Below are 17,438 nucleotides of genomic sequence, written 5' to 3'. Positions count from 1 at the left end.
GGATCCACCACTTACCTACTGTGTGTTCTTGGGCAAGTCACTTCCCTGGGCCTCAGTTTCTTCACCAGTGAAATGGTGATTAAATATCTGTTCTCTCCTTCTCAGACTGTGAGTCCCATGAGGAACAGGGATTCTGCTCAATCTAATTATTTTGTATGTACCCTTCATAAAGTTTGTGGGGAAGCATTCGACAAATACCAAAACTATTATAACTATTAGCAGAGACTTTAAAAGGCCAAGCTCCATGCAGTGAGGGTGGAAAAAAGGCCTCAGTACTTTCTGGTGACACGGTTGTTTTGATCTCCATTTGGTTGAAGTTGCTATAGATGGATTGCTGTACTACAGACTGCAATACTAAGGGAGAATAAGCAAATGTGTATTTCAGTGTGTCATTGCAGGTCTAACAATAAATCAGAAAATGAACAAATAATGCAGAGGTTTGAGGTGCAGGGACAGCTGTCACAAGACAATCTAAATGCTGTGCCATGAGAAGCAGTGTGGCCTAGTGAAAGAGCATGGAACTGGGAGTTAGAAGATCTGGATTCTAATTCTGGCTCTGATGCTTGCCTATTGTATGACCTTGGGTAAGTCACTTATCTATACTTTGGTGTCCTCTGTAAAATGGGGATTACACCAGTGCTTAGTACAGACAATGCTTGGCACATAGTAAGTGCTTAACAAATACTGTCATTATTATGAGTTTAATTTTGATCATTTTCTAAAATTACCTGTAGAATCATTGAAAAGCTGCAGGCACCTCTAACTTTCATTCTAACTTTCACTAGATTCATTAGGTCTTGTAAACTTTACCCTGGTTACTGTTAAAACTTTGAATTGAGATTTGGAGCTGGAAATGTTAGTCCAGCTGTGAAACCTCATTGGTCCTGATGGAGCATCTGAGTAATTAATAATGTTGGTATTTGTTAAGCGCTTACTATGTGCAGAGCACTGTTCTAAGCGCTGGGGTAGACACAGGGGAATCAGGTTGTCCCACATGGGGCTCACAGTCTTAATCCCCATTTTACAGATGAGGTAACTGAGGCACAGAGAAGTGAAGTGACTTGCCCACAGTCACACAGCTGACAAGTGGCAGAGCCGGGATTTGAACTCATGACCTCTGACTCCAAAGCCCATGCTCTTTCCACTGAGCCACGCTGCTTCTAATTGTAATATCAGATCCTGGTAGCAAAAGAGAGACCCTTGTTTACTTTTACAAAAGGGCAAAATGGAGCAGTAAAAACAAAGCTAATAAGACTTGCTGTAGTCATCAAATCTTTAAAATGTGCCATTTAACAATCAGGGTACCTTATTGAATTAATAGATGAAGAGTTATAATTTGAGGAATTCAAACAATATGATATGTGGAGTAGTTACTCTGTGCACAGCACTGGGCAAGCACTTCAGGGAGAACATTAGAGTAGGTAAACATTCCCTCAGTGACCGTTTTTAAGGTATTTTTAAACTCTTTGGGCCAGGCACTGTACTAAGCACTGGGGAAGATACAAGTTAATCAGGTTGGACACAGTCCATGTCCCTCATGGCGCTCACAGACTTAATCCCCATTTTACATGCGAGGCAACTGAGGCCCAGAGAAGTTAAGTGACTTGTCTCAGGTCACACAGCAGAAAAGTGGTGGATCTGGGATTAGAACACAGGTCCTTCTGACCCCTGCTCTATTCACTAAGCACTCTGGTTCTCACTAGGCGTTCCTGCTTCTAGCAATCTTGCAATCTAGCAGGGGAGACAGAGACTAAAAGAAATTACAGGTAGGAGGAAGCAAGAGTTTAGTACAGTGCTCTGCACACAGTAAGTGCTCAATAAGTACGATTGACTGAGTGAATAGAGTTGAAAGCTACGCTAATAAATGCAATGGGAAGGGGTGAATATCCAAGTGCAAGGATGAAGTGCGAGTGCTGAAGTGGCATTAGTAATAATAATGTTGGTATTTGTTAAGCGCTTACTATGTGCAGAGCACTGTTCTAAGCACTGGGGTAGATACAGGGTAATCAGGTTGTCCCATGTGGGGCTCACATATTGTAATCCCCATTATTACATATGAGGTAATTGAGGCACAGAGAGGTTAAATGACTTGCCCAAGGTCACCCAGCAGACAAGTGGCAGAGTGGGGATTAGAACCCATGATCTCTGACTTCCAAGGCCGGGCTCTTTCCACTGAGCCACGATGCTTCTAATATCTGATAATTACTAATGAAGAAGTTATGTATATTACTGAGTCCAGAGATCATACTTGTAGTGCAAGTAGGGTGGGAAGAAGAGAGATTAATCAGGGAAGGCCTCTTGGAGGGGATGTGATTTTAAAGGGCTTTGGAGATATGGAGAATGGTGGTCTGCCAGATGTCAAGAGGCCAGGGAGTTCCAAGCATTCATTCATTCAATTGTATTTATTGAGCATTTACTATGGGCAGAGCACTGTACTAAGCACTTGGAAAGTACAATTTGGCAACAGAGACAATCCCTACCCAACAATGGGCTCACAGTCTAGAAGCGGGGAGAAGCAGAAGGGAGGGTTTAAGCAGATGAGAATGATGCATAGATTAGATGATAGGAGAGAAAAGTGTGAACTATCTGAGGCAAATCTAAAAGTCCACTTCTCCCAGGAAGCTTCCCCTAATTTATTTGTTTTTTCTTAATGTTATCTTTCCACCTTCCATCTCAGTACCTATATATTCACAGGAACCACAGCACTAACATGGCACTTATGTTCTCACTAGGCGTTCCTGCTTCTAGCACAGTCTGTGCTATATTATTTAAGCACTTATTTATTATCCATTTTCCCATTTTCTTTTCCCCCTATTTGAAAGTAATTCAGAGCTTGTCTCTCTTATATTGTAAGCTCCTTGAGCACAGGAATTGTGTCTTATCTCTATTGCACTCTCCCAAACACTTAGTACAGTGTTCTGCACACAGTAAGTGCGCAATAAATACTACTGATCGATTATTTGAAGCATTGAGAAGTCCTGGCCCTGACTGTAGCAGAACTCCCCCAAAACCCCCAAAGTTTTGATTTGCCCCCTTCTATCATACTCTGACTATGTATGACCCATACATAGTGCACACACACAACACACACACATCCTACAGAGCTTGCTCAGTATGAAAGGACACTGCACAGAAATGAATGTTTTCCCAAGAAATAAAATTCTTTTAAATTTTTTTTCCTTTTCAAATGCAAGTTAAGTCAGTCATGTTACCTATTAAGCACTTGCTATGCACCAAAGCACATAGATGTAGATAATCAGATCAGATGCCATCACTGCTCCACACAGAGCTTACTTTCTTTTAATCAGTACTCTCTCCAAAGCTCTTCTCTTCTACCAATGAAGACAGAGAGATTCCAGGTGTCACAGATGGAATTTTTAAGAAGCTATACACTTTCAGAATATTAGACTAGAAATGTTAATATACCAGCTCTATATTAAAACACCACCAACAACAAAAAATTGCCTCTAAGTGAAGTTTCATTTTAGTGGCAGAACTATTGTTTTAAAAGAACAAGTAAAGTGTGTGGTTCCTGCCAATTGATTAGACCATTATAAATTAAACTATCTATTAATTCACTGGGTTTTCCCCCATTTATGACAGTAGAATAGATGCTTAAGTGATGACAAGAATGAGGTGAGTTCTTGGGACACTTTTATTTATTTCCCCCTAAAAGCATTGTTTCCCTGAAATATTGCAGCTAGAAATTCTATCTTAAGTTCCAGCCCACCAAATAACTTTCAATTCTTAAATTCTGATTTATTTAACTATGCTAAATCATGTCATTTGTATTCATCCCATCTACCATTTTGTACTAAATCTCTATATACATGAGTACTTTGATTTGCTAAAATCCACATTGATCGGTTAAATTTAAAATGTGCATTTACATCAAAGTGTCTTACATCTAAATATCCTGAGGAAATGAGGCCATATGAGCACCTTTCTTTTTTTCTAGTAAAAGTTAATCAGAAGATTCAGTATAAAAATGCAGGTTGGTTCAGGATTCTAAATGGATTTAATTTTGTCCTTTTATTGCTTATCTAAAATCTTCTTGGCCCAGAAGAATAGTGTTATCGGGAAGAACTCCAACTGGAACATATGGACCCTTTATGATCCAGTTTTATTCGTGTCACTTTTTAATGAAATATCTACATTTTTGCTTCTTTTCCAAGAGTTTTTCAGCAGGATGGTAATCTGATGGGGAAAGAATTTTGAGGTTATCTATTTCCAATTAAATTAATCATTAATCTGCTCCATCTTCAACACTTGTAGACCTTTTACTTAATAATTATTGTGGAATTTATTAAGCACTTACTATATGCCAGGCACTGTATTATGCCCTGGGGTAGATACAAACAAATTAGTTGGACATAGCCCATCCCGCATAGGGCTCAAAATCTTAATCCCCATTTAATTGATGAGGTAACTGAGGCACAGAGAAGTGAAATTACCTGCCCAAGGCCACACAGCAAACTAGTAACAGAGCTGAGTTTAGAACCCATCACTTTCTGACTCCCAGGCACATGCTCAATTGTATTTTCAATGATTTATTCCAATCATTCAGTTTATAAACAGTTTGATGTCTGTCTCCCTTCCTCCATTAGAGTATACATACTATGTGGTCAGGGACTACATCTCATGCTTCTATTTGTTCTTTCCAGGCTGCTTTGTACAGTGCATTCCACCCAGTGGATGCTCAAAAAGCATGAGAAGCAGTGTGGCCTAGTGGAAAGAGCATGAGCCTGGAGTCAGAGAATCTGAATTCTAATCCCAGCTCCTTCACTTACCTGTTGAATGACCTTGGGCAAGTCCCTTAATTTATCTGTGCCTCAGTTCCCTCATCTGAAAAATGGGGATTCAATACCTGTTCTCCCTCTTAATTACACTGTGTTCCCCAAATGGGATCTTATTATTTTGTATCTACCCCAGCTTTAAGTACAGTGCTTGGCACATAGTAAACACTTCACAAATACCACAATTATTACCATTCCTACTACTGCTGCTGTTTCCCTATGACCATTCTGTTAATAGAGTCAATGCCCATTCAACAGGATTTTGCAAAGAACCCTGGAATCTAAATTTAGGGTTTTACAAACTCTTCAAAATCCACATGAGCTTTTATAAAATATTTAGTTTTTGGTTTAGTTCCAGCCATCATAACCAGCATAACTGAAATTCATGGAAATGTTCTAGTCACTTTTTTTTTCCATTTTGATTCTCTTTTCACATCTCTGAGAAGGCAGCAGTCCTGGAAAAATTTTTCACAGATTATGCCAATGTATATCTTTTTTCTTAAGGGCTTATTTTTGAAATTTACCTTGTTATGTTGGGGGGAGAGGTTTTTTTTATCTTATCCATTAATATTTGTATAAATCACACAAACTACTTTTTATTCTTTAAACTGAATTTCTTCATCTGATTCTCATCCAAAAGGACTTCTTTACAGCATTTTCATATCCTTCCCAAATAATCAATCCATCAAGGGTATATTTGAGCACTTACTGTGTGCAGAAAACAGTACAAAGCACTTGACAGGGTACAGAACAACAGAATTGTTAGACCTTTTCCCTGCCCACAAGGAATTTATAGTCTACAGTCTAAACTTTCCTCAACTCAGACCCCTCAAATCCAGGGCATGATTTTTTTTCTACTCAGAAATTTTCTCTAGCCATCATTTTCTACCCACTTAGATATTGTTCCAAGTCCTTCTCTGGGCATTGAACTGTGGGACTTACATTTTCTAGCCCAGAGAACTTCCAGTAGTTGCTTTGGTGTTATCACCTTCAAAGCCTTATTAAAAACACATCTCCCCCCAGAGAGACTTTCCCCAACTAAGTCCCCATTTTCTCTCCTCTTACTCCCATCTGTGTCACCCTTTCACTTAGTTTTGCACACTTTATTCACCCCTTCCTTATCCAGACAGAACTTATGTACACATCCATAATATATTTACTTATTTTAATGACTACCTCCCTTCCTAAACTGTAAACTCACTGTGGGCAAGGAATGTGTCTACCAACTCTTGTATTGTATTCTCCCGAGCACTTATTAGAATGCTTTGTACACAGTAAGCACTATATAAATACCATTGGTTGATAAAAATCCTGTTTCTAAAATATCTCTCTTGCTGATGGTCTGGAAATTCTGAAAATTCAATTGAGAGTCCATGAGAAACCTCTCATCATTACCCCATTTAGCATTTTGAAACCTTCCATCATATCTTTTCAAACCTTTCATCAAGATTTGATGAAACTCATTAGTCCTCTCAAATCACTCAATCATTTCTGTTCATGTTTGAGACCATTTCCATTTCTCCTATCCCATCCCTACAATTCTCCTCCTGAAGAGAACAGAACATAAATGTGATTTAACAAGCCCTAACATCTCCTTCAAGATGCCTACCCTACCTACCCTCCCTATGCCCTCCTTTCCCCTGCTCTTTCTTCCATCTACATTGCCCTTGCACTTAGATCTGTACCCTTTAAGCATTTGATATTCATCCCACCTTCAGCAACACAGCACTTACATATATGGCCATAATTTATTTATTTAATGTCTCTTTCTTCCTCTAGACTGAACTCCTTATGGATCGGGAACATTTCTACCAATTCTATTGTACTGTACTCTCCCAAACACTTAGTACACTGTTCTCCCCACAATAAGCACTCAATACATACCATTGATTGATAGATTGATCAATGTCTGCCTCCCCCTTTAGACTGTAAATTCCTTGTGGGCAGGGAACATGTGTAGCAATTCTCTTGTAATCTCCCAAGCGCTTAGTATGGTGTCCTTCACACAGTAAGCCTGCAGGAAATACCATTGATCGTATGGTACTCTGATGCATTGTGAGCAGCAGAGTGGCTTAGTAGATGAGCACAAGCTGGAAGTCAGAAGGCCATGGGTTCTAATCCCACCTGTACCACATGTCTGCTGTATGACCTTAGGCAAGTCACTTCACTTCTCTGGGCCTCAATTCCCTCATCCATAAAATGAGCATTAAGACTGTGACCCCCATGTGGGATAGGGACTATGTCCAACCTGATCAGCTTGTATCTCTCCCAGCACTTACTCCAGCGCCTGGCACACAGCAGGCATTTAACAAATACCATAAAAAAGTAGAATTATCTTGAATCTTTAGGATTTATCCCACATTTAAGTCCTTCAGAACATGACTGTGACTGGAACAACCTTATGAAAAGTAAATGGTTGAAAATTATCTTTAGCTGAGACGTTAAGATGGGTCTCCTAGGGAGAAAAGTTTTTGCCCAGGTGAGCATGCCTCTCTTTCTCTACAAAGAAGAGAAGAGTGCTAGGGTCTGGAGAGTTGGGAAGGTGGCCAATGCTGCCATGTAAGAACTGGGTCTGCCAGTCTGTGACGCCCAGCTATTAATAATCATGGTACTTGTTAATTGCTTCCTGTGTGCCAAGCACTGTTATAAGTGCTAGAGTAGATATATTTTAATCAGGTTGGACACAACCTCTGTCCCACATGGGGCTCACACTCATCCTCATTTTACAGATGAGGTAACTGCGGCCAGAGAAGTGAAGTGATTTGCCTAAAGACACACGGCAGAAATATAATGGAGGCGGGATTAGACCCCAGGTCCCTCTGACTCCCAGGCCTATGCTCTTTCCACTAAGCCATGCTGCTTCTCCACCGTCAGCTCCAAGGCCTAGAGTTTCTGGTGGTGACACACCTATAGTCGTGCAGGTCCAGAACTTCCTCCTCTGCAGCTCCTGGGGCCGATAAAAAGACATTATGCCAAGTCTTACCTCTTTCTAAGCTACTGATGTTAATAGTCATCAAAACACATAAAGTAACGTTTTTAAAGATTTTTTTTTCTAGAATGAGTTGCTCACCATGTAACAGCTCAATGGTCTTTGAAAATTACTGAGGAGAAAAAGAAGGAAGGGTTAATATAATCCAGAACATCCTATACATTGTCGTTCTAAAAAGCCCCAGTATTTTCTCTTTACTCCAGTAGTTTCTCCACTTTGCATTTTAAATTATTCAAGTGCTAATTAAATCAGACAAGGTAATGCAACCCAATCTCATTAGATCAAGGCTCTTTCAGGTAAAAAGTTATTTTTTTTTACAGATAATTCAAAAAAATAGCTAAGCAAGACAGTTGTCACTGCACTCCCTCCGCAAAGGAGAAATTATTCCTCATGACTTAAATTCATTAATTCAATCATATTTACTGTGTGCAGAGCACTGTACTAAGCTCTTGGGAAAGTTAGATACAACAATAATCAGTGACAGTCCCTGCCCACAACTAACTTAGAGTTTAAAGAGGGGGGAGACAGACATTGATACAAATAAAATTCCAGGTATGTATATAAGAGCTGTAGTGCTGGGAGCAGGGAAGAGCAAAGGGAGCAAGTCAGGGCGACACAGAATGGAGTGGGAGTTGAGGAAAAGTGGGACTTAAGCTAGGAAGGCCTCTTGAAGGAGATGTGCCTTCAATAAGGCTTTGAAGGTTGGGGACAATAATTTTGTCTGTTGGATTTGGAGAGGGAGGGTGTTTCAGGCCAAAGGCAGGAAGTGAGCTAGGGGTCTGCTACAGTGAGACAGGCAAGAGCAAGGCACAGTGAGAAGGTTAGCACTAGAGGAGCTAAGTATGTGGTCTGGGTTGTAAAAGGAGAGTAGGAGGTGAGGTAGGAGGGGGCAAAGTGATGGAGTGCTTTAAAGCTAATGGTGAGAAGCTTTTGTTTAATATGGAGGTGGATGGGCAACTACTAGAGTTTTTTGAGGAGCCGGGGTGACATGTCCTGAACGTTTTGTAGAAAAATGATCCAGAGGTGTGACATACAGCCCACTGCTGGGACCGATTAGATTGTAAGCCCGTCAAACGGCAGGGACTGTCTCTATCTGTTGCCAACTTGTTCATCCCAAGCGCTTAGTACAGTGCTCTGCACATAGTAAGCGCTCAATAAATACTATTGAATGAATGAATGAATGAACATGCTTTTGGAGAGTGCAGGGGAAAAAATATTTCTTGCAGGAAGGATCAAGAGAAAGACGAAAGGAAAGAGAAATAATGTTGCAAGATGAAATGAAGAATTGGACAGGAGATTGCAAAAGCAAACATTTTGAGTGAATGACTGCCTGTAAAGGAGGAGAAAGGGAGAACGATAGGGAATTTGATTACCAAATGCACATCTCTGTGTAATAGTGATGGTGGTGTTGGCTTTCAGTAATAGAAACAGAAGCAGCAGAAATAGTATTAGCAGAAGTAGAATTTTGGGGGCACTGACTTAGTTCATTGCCCTGTACTGGAACTTGGAACAAACAGAAAAAAGAAGGGACGTGGTCCCTGCCCAATAGAAGCTTATCCTCTAATAGGAGACAAATGTAAAAATATATGCAACTAGTAAAAGTAATAGTACTCTTTAAGCCGTTGCTTTGAGAAGAGCACTGTTCTAAGCACTGGGAAAATGCAGATGTGGAAATTAGAACCAGTTCCAGGCCTTAACAGGCTTACGAGATTGAAGAATATAAAGTGCAAGAGAGTGTTGGTGGCAGAAAGCAAGGAGCAATGAAACGATAAAATACTAAAGCAACATAAAATATAAAGACAAATGCACGTAATTAAAAAGAGTCAGCAGCATACAGAAGTGGTGAAAATAAATAACCCAAGTGTATGTATATACATGAGGGCTAAAAGAGGGTGCAACTATGTTCCAAAATGCTAGAGTTGGTTGCAGGCTTCAGGTTGCAAGATTAATCAGTCAATCAAAGGCATTTATTGAGTGCTTACTATGTGCAGCTCTCCTGTGAATAGCCACCATATTGTGGGAGGTGAGTTTGCATTCGTTGATAAAGCTTAGAGCTATGCCATGTAGGACTACCTATAATGAAAATGTCTAAGCCGAAGCATGAAAGTCGATTCATTGTGCTGGGCAACAGCAGCATAAGAGAGAGTCAAAGATGGGGTGATCAGGTGATCAAAGACAAAAGCAGGGACTCAGGTTTTTACGGCACAGAAGGCAATGGTAAACTCCTTCCATGTCTTTACCAAGAAAACTCTATTGATACACATACCAGAACAACTTTATGACAGAAGATGGGATGTTCTGAAGAGTGTGTGTCCATCAAGTCGTTATAGCTCGGAAGCAACTCGACAACATTTGAATAAGATACTATGTGCAGAGCTCTGCATTAAACACTTGGGAAGGTACAATACAACAGAATTAGCAGACACATTCCCATAATAAGCTTACAGTCTAGAGGGGGAGACAAACGTCAGTATCAATTTATAATTTATAATATATAATTTAAAGATATATACATAAGTGCTGTGAGGCTGTGTGTATGTGTGTGGGGGGGAAATACCAAATGTCTGAAGGTCAGAGATCCAAGTGCATAAATGATGCAGAAGGGCAAGCAAGATGGAAAAAAGAGGGTGTATTAGGGGAAGGCCTCTTAGAGAAGTTGTGACCTTAATAATACTTTGAAAGTGGAGACAGTGGTGGTTTATCATATATGGAGACGGAGGAAGTTCCAGGCTAGGGAGAGGACATGGGAGAGGGGTCAGTGATTGGACAGACAAAATCGGGGCACAGTGAATAAGCTGAAGTTAGAGGAGAGGAGTGTGTGGGCTGGGCTGTAGTAGTAAATTAGTGAGGTGAGGTAGAATGGGGCAAGTTGATTGAGTGCTTTAAAGTCAATGTTAAAGAGTTTGATGTGGAGGAGGATGGACCACCAATGGAGGTTCTTGAGGAGTGGGGAGATTTGGACTGAACGTTTCTGTTGATAAATGATCCGTGCAGCAGTGTGAAGTTTGGATTGGAGTGGGAACTGATTCTCTTCCCCTCTTCAAAACCCTACTTAAAACTCACCTCCTCCAAGAGGCCTTCCCAGACTGAGCTCCTCTTCTCCCTCTACTCCCTCTACCAACCCCCCTTCACCTCTCCGCAGCTAAACCCCCTTTTCCCCCCATTTCCCTCTGCTCCTCCCCCTCTCCCTTCCCATCCCCTCAGCACTATACTCGTCCGCTCAACTGTATATATTTCATCACCCTATTTATTTTGTTAATGAAATGTACATCACCTTGATTCTATTTAGTTGCCATTGTTTTTACGAGATGTTCTTCCCCTTGACTCTATTTATTGCCATTGTTCTTGTCTGTCCGTCTCCCCCGATTAGACTGTAAGCCCGTCAAGCGGCAGGGACTGTCTCTGTCTGCTGCCGACTTGTTCATTCCAAGCGCTTAGTACAGTGCTCTGCACATAATAAGCGCTCAATAAATACTATTGAATGAATGAATGAATGAGGCCAGGAGGTCATCGAGGAGGCAGGTGCAATAGTCAAGGCAGGATAGGTAAGTGCTTGGATCAGCATGGTAGCAATTTGGATGGAGAGGAAAGGGTGGATTTTAGCAGTGTCATAAAGGTAGAACAGACATGATTTGGTGGCAGATTGAGCTATATAGATTGAATGAGAAATATAAGACTGGGACAACAACAAGGTAATGGGCTTGTGAGATAGGGAGGATAGTAGTGTTGTCTACAGTGATGGGAAAGACAAGGGGAGGACAGGGTTTGGGTGGGAAGATAAGGAGTTCTATTTTGGACATGTTTAATTTGAAGTCTCAGGAGGACATCCAAATAAATATGTCTTGAAGTCAGGAGGAAATGTGAGATTACAGTGAAGAGAAATGTAAGGCCTGGAGCTGTAGATTTGGGACTCTACATAGAGGTGATAACACGATGTAATACCATCTACATAAGGGTGGTTATTGAAGCCATGGAAGCTAATGAGTTCTTCAAAGGAGTGGATGTCAAAGGAGAATAGTAGGGGACCTAGAACTGAACCTTAAGTGACCCCTATTGCTAGAGGGTGGGAGGTAGAGGAGGAGCCAGCAAAGGAGACTGAGAAGGAGCTGTCAGAGAGATAGGAGGGTAACCGAAAGAGGACAGTGTCAGTGAATCCAAGGTTGGATAACGTTTCAAGGAGAAGGGGGTGGTCTACAGTGTTGGCATCTGAGAGGTTTAACGGCTTTAGGATGGAGTAGTGGCCGACAGAATGGTCCAGAAAGTCATTGGTTACTTTAGAGGGTTGTTTCTGTGGAGTGAAAGGAGTGGAAGTTAGATTGAAGGGGATCTAGGAGAGAACTGGAGGATAAGAAGTGGAGAGAGTGGGTGTAAGTAATTCTCTCAAAATTAAAAAAAATCAACCTTTACCCAAGAGAAAGTCAACTTAACCGCCTAGTGGTTCAGTATCTTTAGACAAACACATTCCTTTTAGTGATATCGGTGATGATGGTGATATTGCAGCCTTGTGGGTGACTATCATTGAAAAAGAATGTCTTCCACACTGCATTTCCTTCTGGCACCTTCACATTCAGTAACAGTAATAGTATTTATTCAGTGCTTAGTATGTGGACAGTTCTGAGTAGGATTTAGACATAGTCCTTGTCCCTTGGGGGGCTCCCACTCTAAGAATGAGATGCTCATCAAGGGGACTGTTGGTATTGTATTCTTTCACACCAAGAGACCTAATCCATCAGTAGCATTTATTGAGTGCTTCAGAGTCAGAGTACCTGAGTTCTAATCCTGGTTCCAACACTTGCCTGCTATGTGAGCTTGAGCAAGTCACTTAACTTCTTCATTACTGAGTTTCCTCAACTGTAAAAAGGAGACTCAATAAGTGTTTACTATGTGCCAAGTAGTGCATTAAGTGCTGGGGTAGATATAGGTTAATCAGGGTGGGCTGAGTCAGAGTCTTTCCTACAGGGGGGTCACAATCTAAGTAGGTTGTTCTCCCTCCCCCTTAGACTGTGAGACCCATTTGGGACAGGTACCATATTTAACCTGATTATCTTATATCTACCCCAGGGATTAATATAGTGCTTGGAACATAGAATGCACTTAAATACCACAGTCATTATTATTACTGCCAGCAGGATATTACTAGATTTGTTTTTGCCAAGGAATTTTTTGCTGAGCTCCCTTCTCTATCTCTGTCTGCAGTCATGGAGCCAAATATCTCTGTGGAACTTAGCTGCAGATTGCTAAAAGAAAAACAAAAATGAAGGATTAAATAAACAAATCAAAAATAAAATGGAGTTAGAAATACCAATTAACCTTTTTTAAAGTAAAGCTCCACTTTGATTTGTACTCCATCTTTTTACTCCAACCAATCTTCTCCCCATCTTTCAATATAATTTATTGAATGCCTACTGTGTGCAGAGCACAGTACTAAGCACCTGGAAGAGAACCAATACAAAAGATTCAGATGTTCCTGACCACAAATAAATTACAATCCAGAGGAGAAACATATAAAGGAAGAGCCAACATCCCATTCTATTTCCCAGCACTTTCAAGGAACTGTGCTTTCTCTGCTCTCTCTCTCATGCTCTCCCTCTCTTTCCCCCTCTCCCTCTCATTTTATTTCTCTTCTCTCTCTCTATCTCCCCAACCTCCATCCCTACACACCCACCAGGACAGAGACAGAAAGGAGTTACTCTCCTAAAACTCTTAGAATGCTCTTTCCAAAAGAAAAAATAAATTTGCTGTAGATTAGATGTGTCCATTTCATAAAATGTGATGAAGAGTCCTACATTGAAATTAATTGAATGTACCAGTCTTATATAGGGTTCCCAAATATTTAGTTTTTATGGATTTCTTTAAACACTCTTCTGATGAATTAAAAATGTTTTTAAGCAGAGGCAATCACAAGGGAAAAATGCTGAACTCAAGAGATCATACTTTCTTACCTAATCAAAATGAAATAAGAACAAGTTAGACTGCTTGACAGGAATACAATTGTGATGAGTCTTTATGAACATCATTTGGGGAAAAATACTCACAAAAGGATTACACTTTCTCTTGCTTATTTTCCCAGGGAACAAAGATATGCGATCCTCTGCTTTTCAGATTTTGTTAGGGGAATTTGAAAGGACTGAATATCACTAATTTGAAAAAGTGATATTTGAGAAAACTTTTTTTTCTTTTTGTTCAACTTCTTTCTGTCAAATTGCTCAAAAATAAACTTAATTATAACAAAAATATAAATTCACATAGAAGGAAGGGAATTGCTATACTCTGCTATGACAAATTTAGAAGACCAAAACCTTGATTTAAGCAGACAAGGTAGGAAGAAAAAATATCACTGAATGTTTTGAGCTCTCATTTCTTCACTGTAGAAGGTAAGACTCATGAGAGGTTAATCAACTATAAGGTGACTGGTCATTTTCCAGAGAAAATGAAAACTTGTCAGATATCTTTCAAAGATTTGATTTTTGTTTTTACTTTCCTGTTGTGGATTTAATTCATCTGCCACGAATGTGGTTATTGCACATAGTTTTCCTACAAATAAACCATGCTAATTGAAAAATAAAATCCACACTAAGGTGCAACCAAAATAATTAGGATAGTTTCTTAAACACTGATGTGTAATTTGCTGAATATATGCATCTTTATAAGTTAAGGTGCAGGGCTTAAGTGACTCGTATGCAAAGTGGCCCTAGTTGGGGGAAGATCCATCTCTATTGCAATATTGTTCTTTCCCAAGCGCTTAGTACAGTGCACCCAGTAAGCACTCAGTAAATACAATTGAGTGAAATAAGGTGAGAAAATGGGAGGTTGTTCTCAAAAGGATTCCTAGAGGAGATGGTGATTTCCAAAGGTCCTTGGAGATGGGCAGAATTTTGGTCTGTTTGGACAAGAAAGGGAATAGGAGAGAGGTTGTCAGCAAAAGGTCAGTCTTGAGAGAGACCAGAACAAGGCACAGTTAGAAGGTTGGTGGCAAGGAACAAAGCCTTAATTCTTGGGTATTGTGGAAAAGAAGTGATATTAAGTAGTAGGGAGAGAGCTGATTGAGTGCCTTAAAGGCTCCTCCTTCCCAAAACAGTGCCTATCAATCCTTGGTTTTCAATGAGAGCTCCCTGAATGTAGAACATTGTACTAAGCACTCTAGAGAGTACAATAGAGTTGGTAGTAATAATAATAATAATGATGATGGTATTTGTTGAGGGCTTACTATGTGCCAAGCCGTAGGGGAGATAAAAGGTTATCAGGTTGTCCCAGGTGTGGCTCACAATTTTAATCCCCATTTTACAGAGGCAGTAACTGAGGCACAAAGAAGTTAAGTGACTTGCCCAAAGACACACAGCTGACAGTTGGCAGAGCCGGGAATAGAACCCACAACCTCAGACTCCCAAGCCTGTTCCACTAAGCCACCCTGCTTTCCTTGGTAGATGAGTTCTCTGCCAGCGAGGAGTTTACAGAGGGAGTATAGTAACTTCTTATTTTAACACTGTTATCTTGGATGGTCCTGTTTATATTTATTCTTGCTTTGTAGGACCTTACAGGGGAAGTTTACTAGCTTCTTAGTTTAACATGGTTATTTTGGATGGTCTTGTTTATATTTATTCTTGTTTTGTAGGAGTTTACAGAGGGAGTTTACTAGCTTCTTATTTTCCCATGGTTACCTTGGATGGTCCTGTTTATATTTATTCTTGTTTTGTACTTCATCATTACTGTTGTATGCATCTGTTTACCTTGTAAATTATGCAGTACTTAACACATATCAATCATTCAGTGTTGTCCATTGAATATCTACCCTGTGCACAAAACACTATTCTAAGTACCTAAAAGACTGTAACAGCACCAGGATACATATTACCTGCCCTCTAGGACCTGAAAATCTAACAGAGGATTCAGCCAGACAAACCATATTAAGGTGAGAGCAGTCATGAAGTCCCCAACCTTTACCTTGCACAGAGAAGTTTCTCAAGGGCTTAGTAAAGTGCCCTGCACACAGTAAATGAACAATAAATACCAATGATTGATTGGTATAATTGGTATAAGGAAGAAAAACCAGTTAGCAGTACAATGTGGGCTGCCTCAACTGTAGCATCATAGTGAGTGCCCAAGTGTTGCACTGAGTGACTGAAGGAAGGAAATTCAATTCAGGAAGTGGAAAAAGGTTGTTTTCTGTGCTGTAGCTTGTTCTTTGGTAGGGCATGGTGTAAAGGAGAGAATCCAGTCAGTGTTGCGCAAGAAGTGGCAAGGCCTAGGTAAAGGAGCATGGGCCAAACTGTGACCCCTTTGTTGGGTAGGGATTGTCTCTGTTGCTGAATTGTACTTTCCAAGTGCTTAGTACAGTGCTCTGCACACAGTAAGTACTTAAATACAATTGAATGAATGAATTAATAGAGGACCCGGGTTCTAAACCTGGCTCCACCACTTGTTTGCTGTGTGACCCTGGGAAAGGCACTTAATTTCTCTGGGCCTCAGTTTCCTCATCTTTAAAATGGGGGTTAAATCCCCTCCCTCCTATTTAGACTGTAAGCCCTATGTGGGACAGGGTCTGTGTGCCTCCTAATTATCTTGTATCTAAACAGCTCTTAGCACAGGCTTGGCACATAGTAAATGCTTAGCACCACAATTATGTAATAATTCCCATCATGAACTCCAACTCTCTTCTCTGAATGGCTTCAAAGGTCTTCTTTATTCAAAGCCCATTGATAGGAAATATGTACAGAATTCTAGACTCTATGCTACACACAGATTAAGGAGAACATGAAACAGTTGTTCTGAACTTAAAAATAATTTGCTCCAGTTGATTTTTTTCCCCATCATTGGCACCTTCAAAGAGATATAAAGAGCTTTCAAACGATCCCTCCACAAATGTGTCAGATAGAGCAGTGAAAGAGTGAATCCAAAAATAAATGAATGCATTGGAATTACTGAGTATGTCATATTTTCAAGGCTGAGAGAACACATGAGGAGAATGTGATATTTTCTTTGAGGGTTAAAAAATTGATTTGGGGAGATAGGCTTCCAGACCATAAAATAGTTCTTTCTTACACATTGAGCTGAATATAAATTATCCTTGAGTAGCAGGCAGAATTATAATCACTGGTAGGTATAAACTTCCCTCTTGCTTTGCTACAAAGTTTGATATAAGTTTGTAGGTGCTGATTGAGAGAGCCCCTTAACATCCTGATGTAGGACTTGTATGTCATTTATCCAGTGGTGGATTGCACAGAAAAATTTAAATAAGTCTTTGCAGCCTCCAGCTTCTTTTTTTTGTTGCATTTGCTAAGCACTTAGTGTGTGCCAGGCACTGTAATAAGCACTGGGGTAGCTACAAGCTAGTCAGGGTTGACCCAGTGTGTGTCCAACATGGAGCTCACAGTCTTAATCTCCATTTTATTGATGAGGCAACTGAGGCACAGAGAATTCAAATGACTTCTCCATGTACAAACAGCAGACCAATGGCAGAGCAACGATTAAAACCCAGGTCCTCTGACCCCCAGGACTGTGCCCTAACCTCTAAAACATGCCAGTTCTCTTGGTCTGCTTCTGCTTGTTTTGCAGCATATCACCTGTTCTATCAGTCCTGAAATCTTCAGATTTTAACCCAATCCAAGTACACTCATAAATCTGGGCAAAGGAGAGAATCTGGGATGGGGCAGTGG

This window comes from Ornithorhynchus anatinus, chromosome 2, assembly GCF_004115215.2.
Source record: "Ornithorhynchus anatinus isolate Pmale09 chromosome 2, mOrnAna1.pri.v4, whole genome shotgun sequence".
In the NCBI taxonomy this organism is placed as follows: Eukaryota; Metazoa; Chordata; class Mammalia; order Monotremata; family Ornithorhynchidae; genus Ornithorhynchus; species Ornithorhynchus anatinus.
This window is presented reverse-complemented; position numbering follows the sequence as displayed.